Consider the following 26,686-nt stretch of genomic DNA (forward strand, 5'->3'; position numbering starts at 1 on the left):
GCAGTTTCTTAATCATTGCTGTTTCTGCCTTGCAATTTAGGACCAACAGACATTCCACCCATTTAATAAACAAGCATGTTACAGTTAACATGTACTTGTTCCCCCTAGAGGAGCGAATCACAGGGCCGATGAAATCTACTTGTAAATCTGACCAAGGCAGTGTCATCCCCCTCTTTTGGAGGGGATCACGGTGTGTGAGTGATGTTGGCTGAAATTGTACACACACAAGACACCCCTTCAAGTATTGGTCGAGGTCCTGCCCCATGTGTGGGGCCAGTATGCAACCTCCTGCAAGATTTCTAATGTAGTGTGAAAGCCCCGATAACCGGCTGTACCCACAACATGGGCGTGACTTAGCATCAGGCTTCAGAATGAGGTAGAGGCCACACACTGTTCACAGCCAGATGTGGATCTCCTCACCAACAAACCCTCTTGGATTCGGAACATTTTTGGACATTTCGTCAACATGCTGAAGTCCTCCTTCCCAATGCAATCGGTATCCGTCAGGGGAAGGTTCTCAAGGTCCTCAATGTGCTGATTAAACTTACCAATGATTGGTTCCCCTTTTTGAGCTGTGATTAAATCAGCATCTGGTGTCTCTTTACTCCACTGGGCAGTTGAGAGTTCATTGTGAGCATTTGTCTGGGACCTAGTGATAGCAGTGACCTGGATTTCCCCCAACAGGGACTCGTTATTCCTTTGGATGGCTCCGGTTTTGGCCAGTTGATCAGCTAGGTCATTTCTAGTTTTGTCTGGTCCCTCTATTCTGGAATGACCCTTGATCTTTTTCCAGTAGATGGTCATCCCACTAGAGGTGACCAGATCATCAATATTTTGTTTTAGCTTGCCATGTTTGAGTGGTTTGTTGTTAGCACATAGCATGACTCTGGTTTTCCAATTAACTAGGTGCTCCACAAACCCGTTCCGGACATAATCTGAATCAGTGTTTATGACCAGTTTTTGGAGTTGGTGTTGGACAGCAGTGATGATGGCCTGATGAACTGCCATCTGCTCTGCCACCTGAATACTAAGGGGACTGATTTTGTACCCAACGGAGGCTTCTGAGGCATCATTCACTCAGGCATTCTCCACGTCGGCCACCAGTTACCTTTACCCATTGTTGTCAACATGGTAGGAGCACCCATCCACATAGACAGTGGGCATTCCCTCACACTTGTATTCTTCATAGACTTTGTGCAGGGAATTCCGGTACGCCTCCATGTTGTCCTGGGTTTTAGGACTTTCGTCCTGGAGACATTTTTCTCGGGCACAATCATGCAAGTCAGCCAGACCTTGCGCGAGGGGACTCTTCTTGTGTTGGCCATATCTGACCTCCACAGGAAAGCCTTGCATTGACAGAATCCATGAAGCAATTCTGGAATTACTCACATTTCTGACCTGGATTCTGTCACTTTGAAGATAGTGCAGAGGCTGGTGTGGAGTCCCCACTATGATGTGTTCCCCTTGGATGAACGGGCGGACATTTTGCACTGTTGCCAGGAGTGCCTTCTCACAATCATTGAATTTTTTCTCCACAGAGGATAAAGTCTTGCTTGCATAGGAGATTACTGTATTGACCTCGTCATGCTTTTGGTATAAGACTGCAGTCAAGCATGTATTTGAGAACTTGTTTTTGACAGGGTAAGCTAGGCAAGGCACTTGTGAGAGGCTTCTTTTGAGTTGCTTTAATGCCTTGGCTTGTTCTGGACCCCACGCCCGCTTGATCCCCCCTTCAACAGATGGATCAGGGGTCTTGTGATCTCTGCCTAGTCCTCAATTAACTTTCAACTATAATTAGTAAGTCCAAGGAGGATCCTTAGCTCACGCAGAGTTGTGGGTCTTTTAGTTTCAGAAGTGCTTCCACTATGTTTTCCTGGGGACAGAGACCCTCAGGAGTTATCTCATGCCCGAAGAAATTGACACGGGTCCTGCACCACTGTGCCTTTTGGAAAGTTTTGCTCTGGCAACCCTCAACTGTGTCAGAACATAACGGATTTCCGCTATGTGTTCCTCCACAGTTGCGCTTTTGATCAGAACATCATCTACATAGGCCAGGTTACCCCCAAGTCGGGCATGGCCTTGTGTAAGACGATATTAGATTAATTGCTGGAGTTGATGTATCCAAAGGGAGTCCTGGTCCATGTGTACTGCTGCCCCCCGAAGGTAAAGGCCAGCTTGTATTGGTCCTCCTTACTGACAGGTACGGTCCAGTACCCATTGGTCAGGTCAATGGCAGTGTATACCTTTGACCCCTGGACCTGGGCCAGCCCCATGTCAATGTAGGGGAGGGGCCATCGGGACGTATGGACCCGTTTGTTTAGCTCCCTTAGGTCAGCACAGAGTCTCCACTGGCCGTTCGGTTTTAAAATCCCCAGCACCAGATTATTAAAGGTGCTGTGGACTGTACTAATTATCCCATGGGACTCAAGGTTTTTAATTATTTCTGTGAAGGACTCCATGGATGCGAGAGGCAAGCGATATTGCTTCACAAACACTGGAGTCATGCCAGGGTCTGTGGGAATTGTTGTATGGATTTCGGTGCGGCCACAGTCATATGAGTCCACCGCAAAGATATCCTGAAAATCTAAGAAAACTTGTATCTACTTTTGCTTTTGCTCCAGAGTCTCACAGGCATCAGCCAGGTTGACTCTCTCTTAAACCATTTGCCTGAAGCCCTGAACGACTTCTGGTTTGGCTATCTCAGCGGACTCCTCCAGCTGGGTAGAGAAGTCCCTGGTTAAAGTATTGACCTGGACAGAGGGTTTCAGGCAGGGAAGGCAGTCCTTGTGGACTTGGAAGATCACCTCATCCCTCCTGAAGTCACAGGTCACCTCTTCCTTACCATAAGGGCAGGAAGAGTACACAGCACCCCAGGAATTTCCCCCCATGCCGGGCTAAGATCCTGTCCGGTCTTATGTCATTGTCGCTATCACTGTCAAAACAGTCATTGGGGGATTGGTTCTATCAGTTCATTACCTAAATCTATGGAAAAATGTCGGTCATCAACCGCCATTCCCATAATGGTGCCTGCACCCAGAGTGATACTCCTAAGGTTGCTGTTATCACCAATATTGGAATGGTGTTGTGTTCTATATTGAATAATGGTGTCAGGTTTAACCCCAACCCTTGCTGTTGGAGATGAGCATTGAGGTGAACATACGCATCAGGATTTTGCAGTTGGTGCCCACTTTTTATTTTTACTTCAAGTGGGGCTAGTCTTGATCATCCTGTGATGGTGACTTCCTCTCCAATTAGAACTTCATCTGCATACGGCATCAATTGGGCTGACTGAAATGCTTTTTCTGAATCATCAAAGTCCATGGCATTACCCCCAAATTGGGACCAGGCTTTGTAGTTTATCAGGTCCAAATGAATGGCAAAGCGATTGAGAATTTCACTGCCTAGATAGAATGCAGCAGGGACATCTTTCACGACCCAACAGTTATGTACTATGCTTTTGTTGTCTATAGAAATTTTGAGCATATACCTGCTAGGCAGGAGATGGTTGGAATTGGGAGTTTCCAGGTCCATTTCCCATTTGCCTATCAATTTAAATGTCAGAATGGCTGGCTCTTTTGGGAGTTTTCGGAACATGGCTTCGCTGATGAAGCACACTCGGGTGAGAACAGAGTCCTTCCCCTCATTTAACTGAATGAGGATAAACAACTGTTCTCTAATCTTATGAATGTCAGCTAAACTTTGAGCTGGTTTCTCATAATTTTGGACTATGGAAGTGGGATTTTCTGATTGTGAATTAGTATAGTATTTCCTTCTAATGTGGAATGCCACTTGAAACTGGAAGGAAGGTTGATTTTCAAAAGTAGAGAGGAATTCCCATCACCAGTTTGTTGTCCTATTGCATTTACTGTTTTGTCAGGTATTTGGTTGTTTTGAAAATGGAACGCAATATGATCCTGTTTTTGTTCAACCATGTGGCATGTGCCATTTAAACTAACATGGTTGACACTATGTTTTAATTTTATTGGCCTGTTAGTCAGGGTCCAGAGGACCTTGTTTACGCAGTCTATTAGGGGAGACAACCTTTGCAGAATGTAATTCCCTAGTAGACTGGGTGTGCCCTCCTGCATCACGACTATGTCTAGGTGTTTCACCTTGTGTCACCCAATTTTAATTTCCAAATCCGCAGTCCCCTCAACAGAAATGTCATTCCCATCGAAGTTCTGAAGTTGTCCGGGAAGAGGGGTGAGAGGGAACTGATATCTCTCCCCCCTTCCTGAATTCAGCTGATCACAGGCTCTCTTTGGCAGAAGAGTCGCTTGGGATCCATTGTCCACCAGTGCCAATAATGTACATTGCCCTTGTACATGGACCGGGTCATAAAATCTTCCGTCCTTCTCCTCATGGGGGATAATATGCATGTTGAGCCCGTTGGCTGGGTTACTTTCCTGATTTTTGATTCCGACACTGGGTTAGTTTGGGAAGGATTCTGTGTGGGAGCTTGGGGATCTGCAAGAAAAATGTGGCAGTAGGATATTGGGGGAGTTTTGGACTCCCTGGTTCCGATTCTGGGCTGCCCCCTCCACCCCTTTATGGAGGCAGTCCCCAGAATAGGTTTGGGCAAGGTGGTTTTCTGGATTATCATTCTCGGGTTCAGTGATGGGCGATCCTAACTCAGTCCTCACATTCACCCAGTCTTCATTAGGATATCTTGGGACACATTTTTCTTTGGGAGGAGTTCCCCCATCCCTGTAGGAGAATATCTTTTTCCCAGAGTCCTATGAGAACCCCTCTCCTTTAAATTGGAGGACACTAACCTCCTCCACAAAATGAGTGTTTTTAGGTTCTTTATTTCTCCTACCTCCCCTCTGTTCCTTAGATTGCAGACTTTCGTGGGGCAAGAGATTTTGGTTCCGGTTCCTGGATTTCCAGGGGCTTTTCACAAGTGGGGAAGGAAGCTTCCTCTAAGGCTTTATACCCCTTTCCCCCCATGCCTCCTCCTTTGGAACCGGTGAGTTCTCGAGGTTCTCTTCCCGTCATTGTTCTGGAGTACCAGACCCTTGGTTTGTGGAGTTCTGGGCCGCCATGTTCATCTGAGGGTTCTGCTGAGCCCTCAACATGCGACCCAGATCCTGGGATAAGTTCTGGACTTGGTGCTCCAGTTGGGACACCCGCTCTGGCTGGTACAGGGTTCTCTGGTCCATCCTAGGTTGATCACGAGAAGTGTAACTGCCCCTTCTCCCGTAGTACCCTGGGTTCGGATAGTTTGGGTAACCCTCCACCCTTGGCCTCCCCTCTCCCGGATTGGGCTGTCAGGGCTCAGGAAAATGGGGAAAGAAAGGGGGGTTGTTCTGTGGGTTGAAGTTTTGAGGGTACCGGAGAAAGCAACTCAACCCGGCATTTGGGGGATTACTGCCCTCCTGGGGAAAGTTGGAAGGGAAGCATCCTGGGTTGGTACCTACCTGGATGGATCCCCCTTGAGATGGGGGAGTCCACACATACCCCAGGATGGGTTTGTTACCTTTATACCGGGGGCTAATGTAGTCAGGGGAGTTAGGGGTTCCATTTGTGGGTTTACCTCCCTGACTACCTGTCTGGGATTGGGCCGAGGGCCTTCTGGTTCTTTGTCTGGATGGATTCTGTACAGGTATATTTTTAGGCACCCCCATCTCCAGATCTAAAATGGGGACAACCTTCACCTCCGCCACCTTAGCAGAAGCAGGGGTGTTGGCTGATTTGGGGTATTTTATTGGTGTTCTTGTTATCTACAGGTTTCTGCACCTCATAAATACGGGTCGCCTGTTCTATGACCCAGTCCAGTGATCTCTTCTCGTGAAAATCCCTCACCAGCTGAGTCATTATGCATTTGGGGAGTGCATGGAAGAAGGTGTTGATGAACTCCCTACTATCTGTGCACACCCTCCTGGTGGTCTGTCCAAAGACACGTTTGAGTTCCTGCACAAATTCTTGTGGGGCCTGGTCTTCCCCACACTGCAGATTGTAGGCCGCCTTGCGGGCCTCTTGGGGGTTTCTATGGACAGATAAGTGTTTTAAGATGGTCGCCCTGTAGGTGGACCATCTTGCGTGGTTCTGATCCTCCAGTCCTGCAAAGAAGCTGGAGTACTCAGAGGAGAATGTCAATTTCACACATTGGATGCAATTCTGACTATCTTTCATATGAAAAGTGTCCATCATCTGTTCATATAATTCAAGGTGTTCCCAGACTGAATACTTTCCATTTTTATGATAGTGAGTTATAACACTCCTAATGGCCTTGATCTGCTTCAGGGGATCTTTTTTTGCATAGCCCTCTTGATTTTGTTTGCCTTTTTGGTCTTAGTCACCTGAGTCCACTCATCCTTTGACTCAGAGGTACTACTACTGGAGGTGGCTTCTTGATCCTCTAGGCACTCCTTGATTCTGCAAGCTTGAGAAGGGCTTGCAGAATGTGGGGGCCTATTTTCCTTATGCCTGAGGTGCTCAGAAGAGTCTTCTGACTCTCCCCTGCTCCCAGGATTGACAGAGTACCCCCCACTGCCCTACCTGGGAAGAGGTCTTTAGGATACTCTATTTGGGCTTTATTTCCTGGTCTTTATTTCGTGGAGTTCCCCACCAAATTTAACAAACTGTTCTTTTGGTAGGCAGTCGTTTTGTGGATCCAGTTCCCTGACTCTCTCCTCATAGGAGTCTTCCTGATCAGAGATGTTAACCCTAGCATTTGGGGATCTGTACATAGACGCCCGTCCATCAATTTCTGTGAGGGGCTGATCTGGCAGCCCCATCTTGCCAATTCTGTTGAAGTCTACCGTCCCCATGGCCCCTGGTTCATATGAGCCAGCAGACATGAAGTTGGCAGAGTTCATGGTACTGAAGGGGTTTGAGTCCCAGAGTACAGGGGTCCTGATGTGATCCTCAGGGGTTGCTCTGTCCCTCTCTACCTTTTCTCTTGCAGCCCTTATTCCCTGGTGATATGCAAACATCTGATCCTTTTGTTCCTCTATCAAGGCCTTGCTGGTCTCAATGATTTGCTCTTGCATTGCTATCTGTTGGAGGAGCACAACATTCTTTTCACAGAGAACCTCATTTTCTCTCTGTGCTTCCTGCCTGGTCTGAAAATACTGGGCCAATTTCTACTGCAGGAGACTGACCTCCTGGGTTTTAGCATCATTGGTCTGTGTGTTCTTTCCAGAGCATCCTCCACCTGTCTGGTGTGCTCTAGTAGCTTCTCATATTCTGTTTTTAATTCATTGAGCTCTTGGAGGGCCAACTTTCTTCCCTCTAGCTTGGTTTTTAATTGGCTTACTTCCCGGCCTAAGGCATCCCTCTCCTGACTCAGGGTGCTCCTCTGTTCAGCCAGGTCATCCCTTTGTTTTTTAAATGCATTGGATTTCTGGCGCTCCTCATCAAATTCCTCTTGAAAGTGGAGGTCTTAAATAATTAATTTATTATTTTCCTCTTTTAATTTGTCTATCTGGTCTTGTAGGATAACCAGCTGTTCTGTGCAGACTCTATTAAAAGTTAATTGTTGCTCCAGTTTATGTTGACTTTGTTGCAGAGAGTCCACCCTTTCCTGATACTTCTCTTTTAGTGTCTGTAGTTGGGTATCTTGCTCTGCCTTCTCTTGCCGTAGGAGAGCCAGATCTTCTTTTAATTTTGTGACATACTGTCTAGATTCTACCTCTAATTCTTGGCTCTTCTATAGCCTTTGTCCTGCAGAGCCTAGATCATTCTATATTTTCTCTAGTGTTTCCACTTGATTCTTTGGAGAACTATGTTTTCAGCTTGCTTTTCCTATATTACTCCTATGTGGAGGTATAGATAGGCCGCTATTCTGGCAATTTTTCTCTGCTCCTCTTTCTCCTTTGGGGCCATATACAATTCACTAAGAGCTTGGTGTAATGGGCCCTTGTCCTGCCATTTATCCAGGTCCATGGATGTGACCTGTTCTTTTATTTCCTGCAGCCAGACCTGCTCATTCTGTTCTGGCCACTCACCCCTAACAAAAAGTGTGTGCAGGGGGTGCTCCCTAGCCATATTGATTTCTACTGGGATCGCCATTTTGGAAATATCAATTTCTTTATTAATTATTTCGTGGTTGATTTACTTTTACTTTTACAAACAGGCCTGATTTTGGAGTATTTGTTTTGAGAGGTGCTTGTACAGTGTAGCACAGTACACCAACCCAGCAAGGTGTGTTTACCCTGCAGGCCAGTCTGCTTTGTTAGACTGTCACGGGTGGTAACTTGAACTCAAAATCATGGCACAAGCCCCCAGATCTGTTAAGGATTTCAATCAGGCAAATCACCCGGGTCTGAGCCTAGCATGCAATGCACAAATGAAATACTTATTTTATGTCTATAGGTTCAATATTCTGAGTGATATACCACTCATATCACACCCCTTCTCAAAATACTCCCATGTCACAATGGACCAGGAATCAGGCTGGTATGTAAAAATAATATTTAGTTTTTTATTTAAAATTCAAATCAAACATATGTTTTAATATATGGGGCAGCAAACACCAATGTGGTGACAATACAATTGAGAAGGTAGGTAATGCAGTTGGATTCACTTTTTAGCAACACAGAATATAAAACACAGAGAAAAGAACAGTTTTGGCTCATTTGAAAGGTAGCGCTTAAGTTAAGATTTCCCCCGGCAAATTCTCAACTCACAAATAAGCAATTCTACACATATGTCAGGGAGCAGCAGGTATTCACGAGTAAAGGACAGTGTAGAGGAGCTGAATACAACCTTCCCTCCCCCAAACAAGAGAGAAAAACGGTTGGGAAATCTTACACTTTTAAAATTACATTTGGAAATGACTTTGTGAAACAATGAAAAGTTTCAAAAGTGCTTAAATCAGTATAAATCTCTATGTGAGCAACATGGGAAAGATGCTAACAATCATAAGCTATAGTATGAGCAGCAGCAAACACTTTAAATCTTTATGGAAGTTTGGAAATACTTAAAACTGAAAATCATGTGAATTCCTGTCTAAAATTCACTTAACAGGTTTTAAGAATAACGAGTTAAAAACACTATTTTTGAGATGTAGCTACAGGTCCTATGTTTAAGTCAGAGTTGAAATGAAGTCTCTAGCTATTAAATTGAGGAAGTTATGCAAGGTTGAATGAGAGGTGTTTTTAGAAAAATAGAACAGAGAAAAACAGAAAATTGGCTTTAAAATGACAGGTTGATTTTACTTAAACTAGATTTAATGGCTAAGAAAAAGAGAATCCCACCCGTGAATCTCCACAGTTACACGCCCGCTTGTAACCATTCATGTGGCGGATATCCCGTTTTCTTTATGGGAATTACTTTATTTAATCAAAATCACTAATGGCTTATGTTCTAGTAAAACAAAAATGAAGATAAGATTGGGGCTAACACTAGGAATTACAAACAGGGCTTCAAGAATGGTTCTGACAGTATTATAGGTTCTTAAGGTAAAGATAGGATGGTTTAGACATTGGGATAGGACAAGACAAGGCAATATGTGCTATGGTTTACTATGATTCCTATTGAAACTTACAGTCCATTTTAATTTAAGATTTTGGACCGTCAAGGACTCTGGTCATCACACGGGTCAGGTCTAAAGGACAGCAGTGCATATCTGGCAGAATTAGATCAGCAGGGCAGTTCTGATCACCTGGACTGGAACCTCGGACTGGACTGCACTGGACGGTGCTGGTAACTGGAGATCAGAGATCAGTGGGATGGCGAGTTTATAGCAGGCAAGAATTAATGGTAGCAAGCCAGACTGGATCAATTGCTTCCCTTAAGTTTTGGGATGGTTTCAGAAATTGGGCCTCGCTGAAAAAGAGTTCAGCAATGCTAAGGCCTTGGCTCTGTAAAGAAATCTGGAATCAGGAGCAAGATGGAGAATCCAGGAACAGGGCGCCATGCAGAAATCAGAATGGAGTAAGGAATCAGTGTGTGTCCATTTGTTGTAAGGTTCCCTTATTTATCATGCCAAATGACATCACCAAAGTTAATGGTAGGGGCAGATCTACTACCCACACCCACAAGGCTATGATTGGGAAAGAGCACAGTTCCCGCCTTGCTATTTGCCAGTTGGATGACAGAAAGGCCTGTCATGTTTTATGAGATGACCTGCAAACCTCCCATAGTTATTGGGACCAAAATCTAACTTTCCCACAAATACATATTTATGTAGTTATGCCCTCTAAGAAAAATGGATACATTAATTACATATTTCGTGGGTCACATTCTAATCCAACTGCCAAGTCGGTGGGTCCCTGGTTTAGTCTTTCAGTTGAGGTTTGGCAATTTTCACCATAAAAGGTTTGGCCTAACATTTCTCAATTCTGTACATATATGCGCAATCACCCCTAGAATATGGGAACACGCAGTAAGAAATTCTACCAAGTTTTCAAATGAGTAGCAGAAATTCAGATTTAGATGTTTGTACTTTTCACTCTTTTTCTTATTCTTGCTACCAAGTTAAATGTCTTGAAGTTCGATGGCAAAATAAGCATTTTAAACCCAAAAATCCCGTTAGGTTTTTTTTTCTTTCTTCCCAAGTGTGAGCAAAGGGCAAATCCTTTGAAGTTGAATAAGGGTCCTCTCCCTGGAGAGTGGAGCTTCCTGCCCCTCCCCTGGAAGGGTGAGTGTCCAAGCCTGCCATTGTCTTTGCCTGTGGCACAGACGAATGTCTAATGAGGTCCTTTGTCATGAGTATGCAAGTGCTCCCAGCAGCAATTAGCCTTTCCTGCCAGCAGTGGAGGTGTCAACCTTTCTCAGGCTCAGAACTGTCAATGTAGGATGTTTTTTTTTCAAATAGTTGATTAACTCAGACTAGGCTTAGCTTTAAGTTCCACCTTTTAAATCTTTCATTTAAACATATAAAATTAACACTGTTTATAGGTGGATATTTAACATTAGCAATCCTTTGACATTTTTATAGAATTAAGCCTTTAAACAAGAACATGCTTTAAAACAGGCGATTTTGCCTTTCATTCATGAAAAAGCACATTAAACTGATCCCTTTAAATCTGATTTTCCTCTGCAGCAAATACACATTTTAGTCAGCATTAGTTCTTCCCTTGAGTGCTGGAATGGTTTGGAGCATGGATACATGTATCATGCCTTTGTTTAGAGTTTCTCTCTGCACAGCTGATGCTGATACTTGTTGCAAAGTTTAGCCGCTTTTTCCTGGGTTGCTTTTTCAAAGATACATTTTCTAGCAGCTTTCATTAAATGAGGCCCGGTTCCTCTGAGCCACACTAGATAGTCCCTGGCATTGTAGGTCCCTTTTAATCTCAATGATTCAGTAGACATGAATGGATCTACCAGAAAAAAATAGCACCTTTTTAAGGTTGAAAAGTTAACATTTTAAAAGGCATTTTTGATTTTCAGTGCAATGATGCTGTTTCTTTCCTTGGCTCCATGTAGAATGTCGCAGAGCCCACTGGCATGCTCCTGCAGTGAGAACTCTGTTTTCACTCCCCTGACTGTGTGCAGCAGGGTTTGCATCCTTTTCATGGTTGTGACCCAAAAGCAGTTTCAAGATTTTGGCACGCACAGGTGTCAGCGCATCCATTCTGGGTTGTTTCTTTCACCATTTCAGTACTTTGATGTAGTGAGGTACATTGGAATAGGTCAAAATATTCCACAGTATGCAAAAGGGCAGGGCATCCCGATATAACGGTACAACAAACATATGATGGTTCACTTTCTAGTCAGAATAGAAGCAGGATCATGTTTTGATCATGGAACTTAATAGACAAGCAAATCAGAATCATAAAAATAGGGTCTCTGAGAATGTTAAAAAATAGTAAGAAAAGTCTATCACTTAGGCACATTAATGTCTGTGTTTTATTTATGCATCTCCCATTTTTCAAAATAACTTTAATTATTGGTGTATTCACAATTTCTTTGGATATATATGTAATTGTTATAAGTCAATATGTTTTCATCTATTTCAAGTTTCTATCTTTTGATTGTTGTCATTGAAGTAACTTCTTGTTAATTTCTGCATTATTAAATGTTGTTTTCTATGTTTTTCTTGCCTGTGACTCCCCTGGAGCATGCAACAGTTCTTGAGGAATTCTAATGAACAGTGACAGATAACTGGGATGTTTTTCAGTGAGGGATCTCCATTTTCTTTGTTTAAGATTGTATACTGCCCCGAATCCACACTCACAACAAGGGGCAACCCTGTCTCTTTGTATTCACTTTCTAAGAGTTGCAGAATGAAGGTTTGGATGGCTTTGAGGGTGCAGTTCCCAGATAGTTCAGACATGAGTGCAATTATGGGCACTCGCCTGGGTTTGGGAGCTGAGAAACAATATTGTCCTATTTGCACACTTAAATCACAAATGGAATCAGCGAGACATGTTATCACTCAGTGTATTAAAATGGGCGACATTTATATGATTTATTATGGCCCATTTGTGCACAGCTATGAAACTATACTTAGTGAAGCTTTCTAGGATACTTGTTTGAATCAAGGATCATTATCTTTACAAATTGCACTTTGGTGAGTGTGGAAATAAGTATCAAGCAACCTCACATAGGCACTATTATGTGGTTTTGAATTGCATATGGATATAATGGCATTGTACATCCCAGTTAAATATGTCTGACATTAATTAGAGCCTATTGTGTGTTGTGCAAGAAGCTAATATAGGAAGTGACAGAAAATTGTGTATCGGACCCCTTTATGTGGTTATGCTCTGAGTGGAAGTGCAGTAGTATTTTAATTATGAGTTTTCAGATTTAGAGAATTTAGGTAATTTTAGGTCATACACCGTATAGCTCTAGGGTGGTCGGTATTTACCAACTATGATGGGATATACTAGTGTCATGCTTATTAGTATTAACCCTTCTTTTATTTTATATGGACCAGTACTAATACTTTCTTTGTGCGGAGACTATCTGATCTATTAATTATAATGTAGGTGTTATATGATAAGTGCAATATATTTGATACATATGATATATGAGAAGTGTGACATATTTGAAATGTGATATGATAATGAATTCTGAATTTTTAATTGTCTATTTGTGTAATGTTTTTAATTGAACTAATCACAATAAAGTTTATATATATATTATGACACTTAAGATGAGGATCCAGCGGCATATGTACAAGACATAGAAGAGAAGTAGGGTTTGGAAACAAGGAATGTGAGTACAAACCTACACCAGTGATTTATCACATTTTCTTCTAGGGTCTTTCCGAAGAAATCAGAAACAGCTTAGGAAACTGTAGGGTTTGAGGTGAAACAATAGCCTGAAATACAGTTGAATATTGTTCATTATTGCCGAACGAAACAAGACAAGGAAAGTAACAAAGTAGAAGAGAGGCAGAGAGAGGAAGCTAAATTGGTGCAAAAGACGTTTTCAAAGATAACCGTAGAAGGAGTAATGATAATGAACCTTGGGGGAGAAAATTATGGGCAAAATATCAACAGCAGGGGCCAAGCTGATATTTGGGAGATCAAGGAGAAAGTAATTATTACCCCAGTGGGAGCGGGTATGTATCGAGGGCAAGAGGGAACGGGATTGGAGGTGGATATGGAGGGGGCTTTGATGGAATGAGATATTTATTCAGATATTTTGGAGGTTTTGGAGGACAATGTTGGATGTGTGGGAAGACAGGGCATTATGCACGAGCATATAGGAGCAGAGGGGTAATGACTGAAGGATGACAACAATATGGCAAAAGAGGGTGCCTATATTACCCCCGCTGCAGTACATACAGTCACAGCAAGAGCAGTGCACATTCCAATACATGCAACAGCAACCCTTTCCACAACCTGATGCTCTTCCTCTGATGCACCAGATACTGGAGCAGCAACACCAGAACAACAGTATGGACAGTGGGACAGGAAAGTATTGCCACAAACCTCAATGCCCATGACAGGGTGTGTGTCAGTGGTGGGAGGGAAATCCTTTACCGGAAATGGGATGATCATCTACCCTCAATTGAACAGCCCACACAGAAACTTGATGTGTCCTGTGCACAGTAACTCATGACCCAGAAGAGGAACCACGGGTCAGGGTGACAATAGGAGGTAGATGGTTTCCTTTTTAGTTGACACCACAGCAACAAGATCTTGTGTCAGGGAGGGAGGTTTCTACTATCAAGAATAATGATGGAAGCACAAGGATTCTCTGGGGCTATGACAAAGGTTCCAATTACAGAAGAGTTACCGATAACAGTGGAAGAAAATATGATGGCTGCACCATTGCTGTACTCACGAAAGACACATGTTAACTTATTGGGAAGAGATTTGATGAGTATGACAATTTAATTCACTGTGGAAGAGATAATATGTTCAACACCAGGCATTCATTATGCAATGCAAGAGAGTTTATACAAGCATTCTCGGTCAGAAAACATTATGAGGGATGCCTTTAAAAATTGAATTATTATTTTGTGGAGTAGAAGTATTGTTAGGATGACTCCCAGGAATAGAGGATACATTATTACGATTACATACAGAGTTTTTATTCAGAGCAGATATACCCACAGATGTGGCTGTTAGGTAGAATTGCATGCAGTACCCTCTGGGACCACCACATACAATTAGGACAAAAGGTGCAAGCAAAACCAACCTTTAGTATAAGTCTGTACTACACAGTTTTTGGTAGCGAGCTGAGCAGCCAGACGTATCTCAAGAGGGAATGTGAGCAGTAAACAATGTTACACAGAGGTCTTACAATCACAGTGGTTCAAGTAGACACTTACACACATGGTTTCTTGGTAAAACACTTATTAATTACAGTCACTAGAAGGAGGCAACTTAATATCATACACAAACACACTTCAGTACCAAACCCATAAGGCTCTGAGAAAATTATGCACCCCTGATATAGGAGCAAAATGGCATTTCAGTCCCGTTAAATAGGAGTACAAAGGCACAAGTTCATTAAATAGATCACCAATAGTTTCTCATACAGTGCAAATAGTATTAGTTCATTAGAACTCAATTCAGTTCAATAGGCCTTGGCCAAAGTCAATGGGCTAGTGTCTTGTAGTAAACGGTAAAGTCTTTGCCAAAGTTTTCAGAAGTAGTTTGTACGAAAACGAATCATATGTTGGGTCACAAGCTGTGGCTCAAAGGCTTAAGAACAAAGGGACCAAACCTAGTTTTGCGCACAGAGACAAACTCTAGAAGGACCTTTCCAAAAAGAAACAGTGAAAAAAGAAGACCGGGACCTGTTTAAACAAAGGGGTTTAAGGAGCTATCGTGAAAACATGGCTCCCGCAATTTTTAGCTACCTGTGTTCGCGGTCGGGAAAAATCATGGTAGTTCATTGTAAAACCACTGCCACCAGCCATTTATATAGGAAAGGGTAGCATTTGACTGCTAAGTGAGTTTCTAGACACAGGGGATACTAGGTAACCCTTCCAGCACTCTATAGTAAGATAGTATGTGCTGGGTCTAGGAATTTAAAAAGACTAGTAAAGTCAATAGAACCTTCCATTCTCTGGGAAACTGTAGTTGATCCCAGAGAAGGTATTTAAACCCTTTAGAAGTGTAGAAAGACATCCCTGTGTCACTGCACTGAGGGTGCTGTGTAACACACATTAAAAGATGATGCCTATGGAGATATCTAAAACTTCATAATCAAAGAACATAAGAGTAAAACACACATCAAAATATATGAAAGAGTGGGGTAAAAAGGCTCACACTCTTTCCAGGTAAAGAAATCAAGTTCTCAAAAGCCAGTAAATTTGCTGCGGGTCTCTAAGGTGAAGAGAATTAACACTTTTATGAGAGTTCTCCCTAACAGTGGTGTTAAACTGTATTCGTATAATACCACCTTGTTATGAATATTGGCTTAAGCCCATTCGCGTTGCAGAGAAAACCGCGTCTGAAATGTTCCGATTTCTGGTCAACTTCGCCGCCATTTTAAGAATCATCCGCCATTTTGATTTCAACTCTTGCTTGTGTCCTAAAATGGTGGACTGTGTTTTCAACAACAGCCAAGCCGAACAACCATTGAGTTGTGTCAACATCCAGGCTGACCGCAAGCAGACTGTTTGTTCTATACAAAGAAAACTTGTGACTCGAATGAACTATAATCCAAGTGTTGTCTGCGCTCACAAGCCTCATCCGCATCTAAACAGCAGAACATTTTAGAGCAAACTCAAACCGTATGCTTTGGTTGTAATATATTGTGTTCTTTCTTGAAACTAGGTTTACTGTGGATCAGAGGACCAATGTCACCATTATATCTTCATGGACAAGCAAACTTGTTAAATCCATTGTACAATATTGTAATATTTGTCATGTGAACTGGGCAAAAACCCTAGCATGTAAATGATTAATTTGGAAAGGGGCTGGACAATGATCATGAAATTGTATAAATTAGCTTGTATTGAGATGTCCAGCACTCTCACCCCTCACTTTGTCTGCTGGTACACACTGCAAGGTGTTGGGAGCTAGATAGCTATCTGTTTGCTTTGAATTCTGTACAGAAAATAAAGATACTTGTATCTTTCGACTAGTGATTGACGTATTTAATTTTGTGGTACTAAGCGTTGATATTTCTTTGGTCTTTCAAGATGGCGCCCGAATAGGCACCCTCAAGATTGATGTCTCCTTGGTGAAAAGAAGACGCAGCTATCGGACCAGATTCGGAGAGTGGTGAGAAAAGGGGGCCCCTTTGTATGAGATGCAACACCTCAACAGTACTGCACGATCCGATCCCTGAACTGTGAACACACAGTTCGAGAGGGCATCTTGATGAGGGTCCCCATATCGAGGCGGGCTCTTTGCTGAAATCACCAACCACGAGGATCCTTTGTAATCCGATTGGACCGCCTTAGACTTTGTGTAATCAGGGGAGTCGTGCCCCAATTCCTAAGAATCCTGATATTTGGTTGCAGTTTTGCACTTTCAAGTACAAACAATGCCAGGTAACACCAGTGATCTGACATGCCTGGGAAATTGTCTGCCTGTTTCAGGGGTTTATTCCGCAAAGACAGACAATCTTTGGAACAAGGCCGACCGGCGCCACTCGTTGGTTTGCCGGCGTGTAGTATGTACTGTAAGGTCGGACTAGGTAGTATTGTATTCAACGATATTGGGCACAGACAAACTAGACATGCTTCCGAATTTCAGTGGCCAGTTCATGGTAGTTTTGAAATCGCCCGTACAGAGTATTTAGAGTCTATATTGTTGAAGAAAAAGGCTAGGCCTGCAGCATTTGATGTAATTAAGGATTGGAGAACGGAAGCTATGCAGCAACTTAAGAGTAAAGTGATGCACGTCGACATATGTCTAACTCTCAAAAAGCATTATTGTATTGTAAAGAGCCAATTTACCCTACTCCAATTTTAGACGCAAGGTAAAAAACTGGCTCTGGACAAATGACAACTAACCCCTGAGGCACCCATGATACCGTTGTCCATAATGACTTCTGTTCTCAGACCTGCACACTCCCTCAAAACTACAATATGCTAGTTTTCTTTTTCTTCTGCCACACGGCAAGTATTGATCTGTCTTACGGTACTGTTATGTTGTTTCTCGCCTATACTCTGTATGTAACCCAAGTTTAAGTAACCTTGTACCTGCTGCGCCCGGCTACCCCTGGGTTTGTGTGCGCATTATCAAATAAACAATACAATACAGTATGATCAACAGAAACAGTTGGAATCTATTAGAAGTATGGATAGGGCTTTTTAACTTGAAGTAGAGAAAATATATCCGTCTCAGGATTTTCATACCTCAGATGAGTTAATCGATAAGCTATTGAATGAGCGTAGAGCTGTTGCCACTTCACCACCTCCTTATGTGACTCTCCCGGTTGTTTTAACTCTTCCCGCTGTTGCACCTCCTCCCGTTGTTGTTCCTTTTCTTCCCGTTGTTGCTCCTCCTCCAGTTGTTGCTCCTCTTCCTGTTGTTATTACCCCTTCTGCATCCTCGCCCTTACCGACAGTTGCTGTTCCATTAATTCCATCTTTACCGCCGGTGGTAGTGTCTCCATTGCCTATTGAACAAGATTTGTCTGAACTTTCTTTTGCAAGTGGTTCTGCTCCACTTGTAGCCATTGAAAGGGCAAGTGCTGATTCAAGAATAGTACAGTATTTAAATCTAGGAAAAGAGAATTGGATGCATGGGCTAAGAAATATATAGAAGAGGGTGAAAATCAACTATCTTAACTACGATTTCGGACCAAGAAAGTATTCCCGAAAAGAACACTTTGATAGAGGGGATGGGAATGCATCTAGCTGATATTTGGAGTGATTTGACGGACATGAATGTCCCACAGGGGTTGAGGGATTTGAATGTCCGAGCTCACTCAAGGGACCCTGCAGAGAAAGTACATGAGCACGTTGAGAGTGTTTCTGAGTTTAAGAGGGAGTTAGACCGATTGCAGAATGATGAACTAGATGGTACTAGAGTGGAAGCCTCATATGTGCAGAAACTATTTCTTCCTTCATGTAAACCTATGAGTGAAGAAGCGCTTATTTGCACAAGATACGCGCTTAGATGGATTTTGGATGTTTCAATTTCTCCCATTGAAGTATATGACACGTTTAGTCAGTATGCTCCGGCTATGCAAAGGAAAGTGTTACAGGTAATGGTACAGTACCTGCAGAATGAGTTTATGAAGAAAAAGGTTTGTTGTCCCACAGATTTCGATGGTCATTTATAAGAGAGCATTTTTTTTTACTGCTTTGGCTACTTTGTCACTTGATTTAGCATTGTTGCTTAACGAACATTCAGAATTGCCTACTCAATTGCCAATGAGGGTGGTTCCTCTGACATTTGTTCCTAAAGTAGAAATTCCAGCTGATGTCGCAACAGGCACAGCAGCCTCTACTATTGAAGCTCATTATGTTTCACTGTTTGTTCATGTCCCATTTTCTAGACAGGAAGTGAATACCATTAGACAGACGATTCCAATTATCAGGAAAAATCCAACAGGATTTTATAAAGAAATTGAATCTGTCTTGCATTCATCAGTTTTCACGCTGGGTGATATAGATTTGATGTTCCCAGTGATCGTACCTGCTGATTTATGGAAACAGATTAGAACTGTAGATGATCAGGTAGGGATGGGTGACACATGGTTTAACTTGGTATGGATAGCTGGAGAAAGGAAGGCTGGTGAGAAACCGCCACAGATGATATTAACACTGCCAGACAGAATTGTAACTAAATTAAGAACTTAGAGAGAAGAATAGTTTGGGACAAGCTTACAGCTTGCATCCAGGGGTAATCTTAGGGCGCTACCAAATTTTTTAATCGGTTCGAACTTGTGTTTTCAGATTTCAGCAGTCAGGACTTAAGTACCGAGTCAGGAAAAAGGCTGTTTGTAGACAAAGTTGTGTGCGGATTGTTGCCTGATATCCAATCACAAATGATGACTTCCGAAAGCACCTAGCAAGCTAAATCACAGTCTTAAGTAATGCATTTGGCTCAATTTTATGAAAATAGAGTCAATACTGAAAATGAGAGGATAGAAAAGAAGAAGGGAGACTTGAAGATGAAAGTTTTGTTGCAGCAAGTAGTAAGAGGAACTAGAGCTGGGAATACACAGTTTAGAGGTCAATTTGCACCACAGAGTAATGCGCAAATGGGTCCTGTACACATGAACCAATGTGCCTATTGCAGACAAGGAGGTAATTGGCGAGCACAATGGCCGATCCTTCAGCAGCGATCGAATTACACATATATTACCAGGGGTAGACGATCCAGAGGCCGTCCTGCGATAGGGAGTCCTGGTAGAAGTCAGTTTGCTCAGAATCAACAGTCATTCTCACAGGTTAGTCAGCAGCATAGTGTTAATAATGGGGACATTTTTGACAATCCTTCGGCTGTCTATTTTTCTGAGGATCTTGCATTTGATGATGTACTGTTCCGTTAGGACAGCCCGAATCAGAGTCTGGAATCAGTGTCTATTCCCGTCGATCAGAAAGGGCCCTACATTGAAATGAAGATGGGGAATAGGAAGCATCTATTTTTGATAGATACAGGAGCACAGAAGTTTTCCATTGATCATTCACGGGTTCCAGATGTTCCACTGTCAGGGCAGAACAACACTTCTGTACGGTTCTCTGGTATGCCAGTGGTTAGTCCGGTTTCTCAGCCGGTACCGATTTCACTGGGGCCATTCACTGAATCATGTTCATTTTTTTTTACGACAAATTGTGGTAAAAATTCGCGGGGTTGAATCTGTTCAAAGAATTGAATGCTGTAATTTACTGTTTTCCAGATGGAGTGCATCTAATGATTTCACCTCAACAAACTTCTGCTTCACAATTCTTGACTAGGCCTTTACCGACTGAATTGGATAAGGTTCTGTCATGTTTATGGGTGGTTGATGATATTGACGTTGGTATTTTGCACATTGAGCCCGTTAAAATTGTGTTGAAACCAGGTGTTAAATTGCCAAGTATTCCACAGTATAAGATTTCAGTTGACGGCGAACAAGCTTTAAAGACTATAGTTTCTGATTTTGTACAACAAGGAGTAATTGAGGGAATTGCAGGAACCTTGTGTAATAGCCCATTTATACCAGTGTATAAGAAAGCAGATAATGCAATTCCTTTCCGTTTTATCATTGATTTACGTGCCATCAATAAGATTGTTGCTCCACAATTTCTGATTGTGCCTGATGTGACTATTATATTAACAATGATTCCAACTTCAGCTACTCATTTCAGTGTTGTGGATCTAAAGAATGTTTTCTTTAGTATTCATGTTCATGTTGACAGTAGATATTTGTTCGCATTCACCCTAGGGTGATGCTTGTTTACATTTACTCATGTGCCGCATGGGTACACTGAAAGTCCAAGCATTTTTAGTAGAGCTTTGAAGAAACAGCTTGATACCCTTGAGTTGCCTTCCACTTGTACGTTGTTGCAGTATGTTGACGATCTTCTTTTAGCTGCAGATTCAGAAGTTGCTTGCAAGACGGGCACCGTGTTGCTGCTTATTCATCTAGCAAAACATGGGCATAAGGCTTCATTGAAAAAGTGTTAATATTGTCGATAGGAGGTCACCTATTTAGGCTATCTCCTGTTAAAGGAGGGGAGAAGACTGACACCTGAATGGATTCAAAGCATCTCTAGCATGTATGTCCCGAATACACTGCAAGAGGTCATAGCCTTGAAAGGCATGGCCTCGTACTGTAGACAGTGGATCCCTAACTTCTCATTAATGATAAAACCAATGTTGGCATTGACAAAGAATGGCATTTCTTTGCCTTTACTGTTCAACATGGATTGTCAGAAAGCTTTTGATCTGCTCAAGGCTGCGTTGGGTTCAGCACCGTTTTTGGGCACACCAAATTACGACAAGGCATTGGTTTTGTGTGTTCATGAATGTGATGGATGCGCTTTGGCTGTGTTAACGCAGGAGCATGGAGGGAAGAATAAACTGCAGTTCTGTTTCCTCCATGCTTGATCCTATTGCATGCGCTTTGCCGAGATGTATGAGAGTTGTTGCTGCTGCCGCTGCATCTGTAAAACAAAGTGAGGATATGGTTCTCGGTCACTCCTTAACTGTGATGGTACCTCACTCTGTATACGTCTATTAAACAGAACGCAAACGCAACATCTCACATCAGCATGATTAATAAGATACAAGCTGATTCTATTTGCACTGCATGTCCAAATTAAGAGATGTTGCTCATTAAATCCGGCCAAACTATGGCCTCGTCCGCAAGAAATTGCTTGCAGTGACAAGATGTCACATGACTGCCTCTATGCCACAGAGCAAGAGACTAAGGGCAGAATTAATTGAAGTGATACACTGTTAAAAGATCCACAAGGGGAGCTATGTTGCGATGGCTCCTGCATCAAACTTCCTCATGGTACATCCACTGCTGCTTACACAATCACTACATTAAGCACTATTGTGGAAACCAAAAGAATTCTGCATAACTTTGCGCAGGCCGCAGAGATTATTGCATTGACTCGAGCTTGTGAACTTTCCAAAGGACTTAGTGTGAATATATTTACGCACAGTCGGTATGCCTTTCGGTGGTTCACATCTTCGGTCGATTATGGGCAGAGAGAGGTTTTTTGACCTCGCATGGAACTAAGATACAGCATGGCATTTTGATAGTTCGTCTAATTTCAGCACTTGCGCTTCCTACTCAGCTTGAAATAATGAAGTGTACAGCACACCAGAAAGTAACAGATGATGTGGGGAAAGGAAACACTTTTGCTGACAGGATAGCCAAACAGACTGCCACCGATTTGCATTCCAAAATGTATATAACAAAAGAGGTCACTAACACTTGTGTAATGGATTTAGGAATTGCTTGCATAAAAGACATTCAGGCTGATGCCACTCCAGATGAACTTAAACAGTGGGCTGAGGGGTCAGCAAGTTTAGACGTTGAAGGTTGTGGATAGATAAGGCAAAACAAAGATGGATGTTGCCCAATGCTTATGTCACTGTTATGGTTATGATGGCTCATGGTCCCACTCACATGTACACTAAAAAGATTTGTAAATGGTTAGAACCTGTCTGGGTGAATGTAAATATCTCAAACTGCTGAGCATTTTGTCCAAAATTGCATAGTATGCTTACAGCATAATGCTGGAAAGGTACATCGACACAGAGGGGTATTTTTGAACGCCCCTCTGAGCCTTTTGAAGTTATACACTTGGATTTAATTGAAATGGAGCATTGTCAGAAATACAAATATGTTCTAGTAGTTATTTGTGCTTTCAACAAATGGGTCAAAGCATTTCCTTTAAAAGATGCCACAGCAATGACGACGGCGAAACACATGCTGAAGGAATATTTTCCTAGGTTTGGTTTGCCAAGAGTCATTTGGTCAGACAATGGTCCGCATTTTATTGCGGCTGTAATAAAATGGTGAAAATCTGAGCGAGTAGCAATTTGAAGTGGCCAGATACCTTAGCAATAGCTCTATTGTCCAGGCGGACGAATGCACAATCTAGGACAGGGCTCTCTCCCTATGAGATAATCATGGGGATACCAGCAAATATTTGGAATGTACCCAAACCCAAGCAGTTAAAAGATGTAGAGCATTTTCTCCTTTTTGAGTACTGTGACCAGTTAACTCAAAGCTTGTATTTGATTTATCAACAGGTGCGAGAAGCCCTCCCCGTAAAATACGAGGGTCCAGGTCATCAACTCCAACCTGGGGACTGGGTGCTTGTTAAATCGTTTGAAAGAGCCTCCTGTCTCGCACCTCACTGGAGAGGACTGTATCAAGTCCTCTTTGCCACACAGACTACCGTACAAGTGGAAGGGAAATGACACTGGATCCACGCAACGCACATCAAGAAGATAACTTTTCCTCTGCCCCACATCAAAGGGGAAGAGAAGGAGATTGTCCACATTGATGCTCATCACAAGTCTGTTGTAAACAACACTGAGTGTGTCCTAGAAATCCTTCCTGAGCCCGTGGAGCCTGGGGAAACTGCTGCTTTGACTACAAGTTCTTCTTCGGATCTTTCTTCACAATTGAGCAATCTTGTTTCTGCTTCATCACTTCCTTCAGGAAGCGAGGACGCTCTGTTGGTAGATCACACCATAACTGGAGTCTTGAGGTACGATCTGCATCCAAGACAACAGACTTACAGCACAGAACCAGCTGTGCCCATAAGGAATCATCGTTGAGCCAGTCCCTTGTCACCCTTTCCCTGAAAAATAAACAAGAGGCAGGGACTGGCAAAGTCACCATCAAGCAAGATAGGACACATGGTCAGGAGCCACCGACAGATGAACTAAAAGAGCCTAATGGAGAGGCTTCTAAACAGACTCTGAGAAACAATGTCCCTTCCTAAATCCACTTGTGAGGAGCAAGCGATTGGTCTGGTGGCTGACAAGGAATCTATTAATCAGAGATCATGGTCCTTGAGGACCCACTGTTTTTCTATCACAATACTGGTTTGTTTAGTAATTATATTTGTGCTTGGGTTTTGGTACGTGGAAAAGGTGCATCTGCTGAAATAATATCCACTGTGTTTTCACCTTTTGTGCATCTGCACACTCTTCCTCCTCAAGGCTCACAGCATAGACAGGGCTACCACAATAACACTCTCCTAATGTTCATGAATGCAACCCATGTGATTCTGAATGGAACAAATTGCTGGGTGTATTCTCACTTGCCATAAAATGGGGTTGGGCTGGTATTTTCATTCTCTTCCTTTAACTACTACATGCTATGCCTCGCTCAGGGCACTGTTCATTGGTCATTGGATTGATATTATTTCTGGGAGCTTCAATGGGAATAATTTGAATGAATTTGAAAAATGAGTCCTAACACCTTTGGGATGTTCTCTCTTCGCAAATAGAAGAAAGCTCAATGTTGCTTCTATTAGGTCTTCCGATAGACTCTCTAGACCTTTCAGTCACTAATTTCTTTCAAGATGGGTCCCATAGGCAACCGGATGCCATGCCTCCTTCCTATACTATTAATCATAGCACGACTCTGTTTCCTTCTGTATACAAAGGAAAGGTTCTCATTCAATGGGTTTTCGAGGGTTGTACTAACATTGCAAATCTAACCAGTGAGGACAGACCTTTGTATGTAAGAGATCCTGTTTACTTTGTTTGTGTCAATAAAGCTCATCCTTGGTTACCCAGAGGATGGCAGGGTACTTCTTATTTGGGTATGTTGTTACCAGGGGTATATGTGGCTACCACCGCTGAAGTTTTGTTAAGTGACTTCAATTCAGCACTCCAACCAAGTCAATGCCAAGTCTGGGATGCCCAAGGGAAGCCCTTATTTATATATTTGTATGACAAGTTCATAGATCTGGATGATAAACCCTTGTATAACGCCCCTCTCTTTGAATCCCCTTGACCTCAATGAGCCAAGAAGTAGGGTTGTTTTGCAAATTAAAAGATTTATTTGAAAAATTAAACAAGATATATATCACACTTTTATAAATAAATTAATATTTGATAGCACACTTATGAATATGACAGTGATCAACAATGGATAATATTACACTAGCACACTTTTTTAATTACTTAGGAGTTGGTATAGAGGGGATAAAGTAGCTGAGAATCCTTTTATGGCTTCAAGGAAATGCAATGATCGAAAAAAATGCAGCACAGAAATAAACTGAGATGGTTTCCACAAGAGATAATATGATCACTTTTTCTTTTGACAATTCACTCCCCCCTATGCAATATAAGGAGATGGAAGGAGAGCACACAATTTTCAGGAATACAATCGAATACAATACCAATTCAGTTCCCCCCTAGCAAGCTTAGAGCAACCGGTATGCTTTTAAAACATGCAGAAATACTTTTAATGTGATTTACAATGAAGTGAACATATGCTAAAAATGATTTTAATTCCCTATAGGAGATTCAGGGTAGGTGACAGCTACTTTGAATGAGTTCAGGTCAACACTAGCAATTAATCAGGAATGATTATCAGATTGAAAACGAATTTCAGCAGTTGCAAGCAAAAGACAGCGATTTTTTAACGTGTGGTAAAACTGAGCCAAATTGCAATTTGCAGCACTTTTTCCGAGTGCGTCAAGCGCGATTACGGAAAAACTATAAGGAGTAGAAAGTCGGTTTAGGGCTTGTTGGAAAGCTGAGGATCTTAGCTTTAAAATGAAAGTTAAATCACGTATGGTTCAAAAGATACGGATGAATTTGTGGAGGTAGATTTCAGAAATGAAATAATGATTCGGAATGGCAATTTACACTTTCACAGGTTTGAAATTACAGAATGGACACACGATTTCTATGCAGTTCTAAATAGGTGGAAATGGTTTGAATTGTATTATTTTAAACTAAGAGATTGGTTTTGCACAGCTCTGGCTGGATACTCACTTCTAATTTTGGAAGGAATGGGCCTCGTAACAGATCTGGTCAACAGGTTTAGCTGCGGTTCTTTCAGCTCTGCTGGTCTGAATCTCTGGTTCTGGCAAAAGTTCTAGCACTGCACATTGGCCTGGTCTGGGTCTGGTCTTCTATCGGCACTGCACGGCGGTCTGGATACAGCTCTGCTTTCTGGGTTCTGGCAATGGCACCGCGGTCTGGTCTGGGTCTCTGGTTCCGGTAAAAGTTCTAGCCAGAAGCGAACAGCACAGCCCAGCTGTTGAATAGTTTGGTTAGGTGGCTGGATTCTGAGGCCGGCTGAGAAGGATTCAGCTTTTGATTCAGGCCTCTCTGCTTCAAGTTCTGGAGTCTATCTGGAGTCTATGGTCCTCCTGGATATTGTCTGGTCCGGCAAAGTGCTTCGCAAGAAAGTGGAAAATGACTGTGTCTCCTTGGGTCTGCGTGGCTCTTTTTATGTCTTTTGAAAGTCGGTGGGAAGGCTGACTTTCTATGCCCAACCCTCTGAGGATCCTGATAGGCTATAGGATTCTCTGTCGCCTGACTGGGGAACTGGATTGTGAGTCATCCGGCATCCTTTTTATGGCATACAGAAAGAACACTCCCCTTGTCACTTTGGACACAAATCTATTTTTCACTTAAATTCATATTTATCTATGTACAATTTTCTGATATTATATGTCCAGTTAACATATTTTCTGTAGCACTAAACCATCGATCCCTGTCTTTGGAAGATGTTGTGGTCACTTCTGACAGAATTCTGCCCTTTTAATCCAGAACACAACCTCTAAACCTTTCCAGAATTTACACAAATGTGCGCAAGGAATATGGGCATCAGATGATGAAGTGTCAGATTTTTAACATGCATACATTTGGAGTAATACCCTATTTTCCACTACTACCCCCCAGAACATACCACAGAGTCCTAACACCTCTTAAAATGTGCACAG

This window comes from Ambystoma mexicanum, chromosome 6q (genome assembly GCF_040938575.1).
Source record: "Ambystoma mexicanum isolate Mex_15411 chromosome 6q, UKY_AmexF1_1, whole genome shotgun sequence".
NCBI lineage: Eukaryota > Metazoa > Chordata > Amphibia > Caudata > Ambystomatidae > Ambystoma > Ambystoma mexicanum.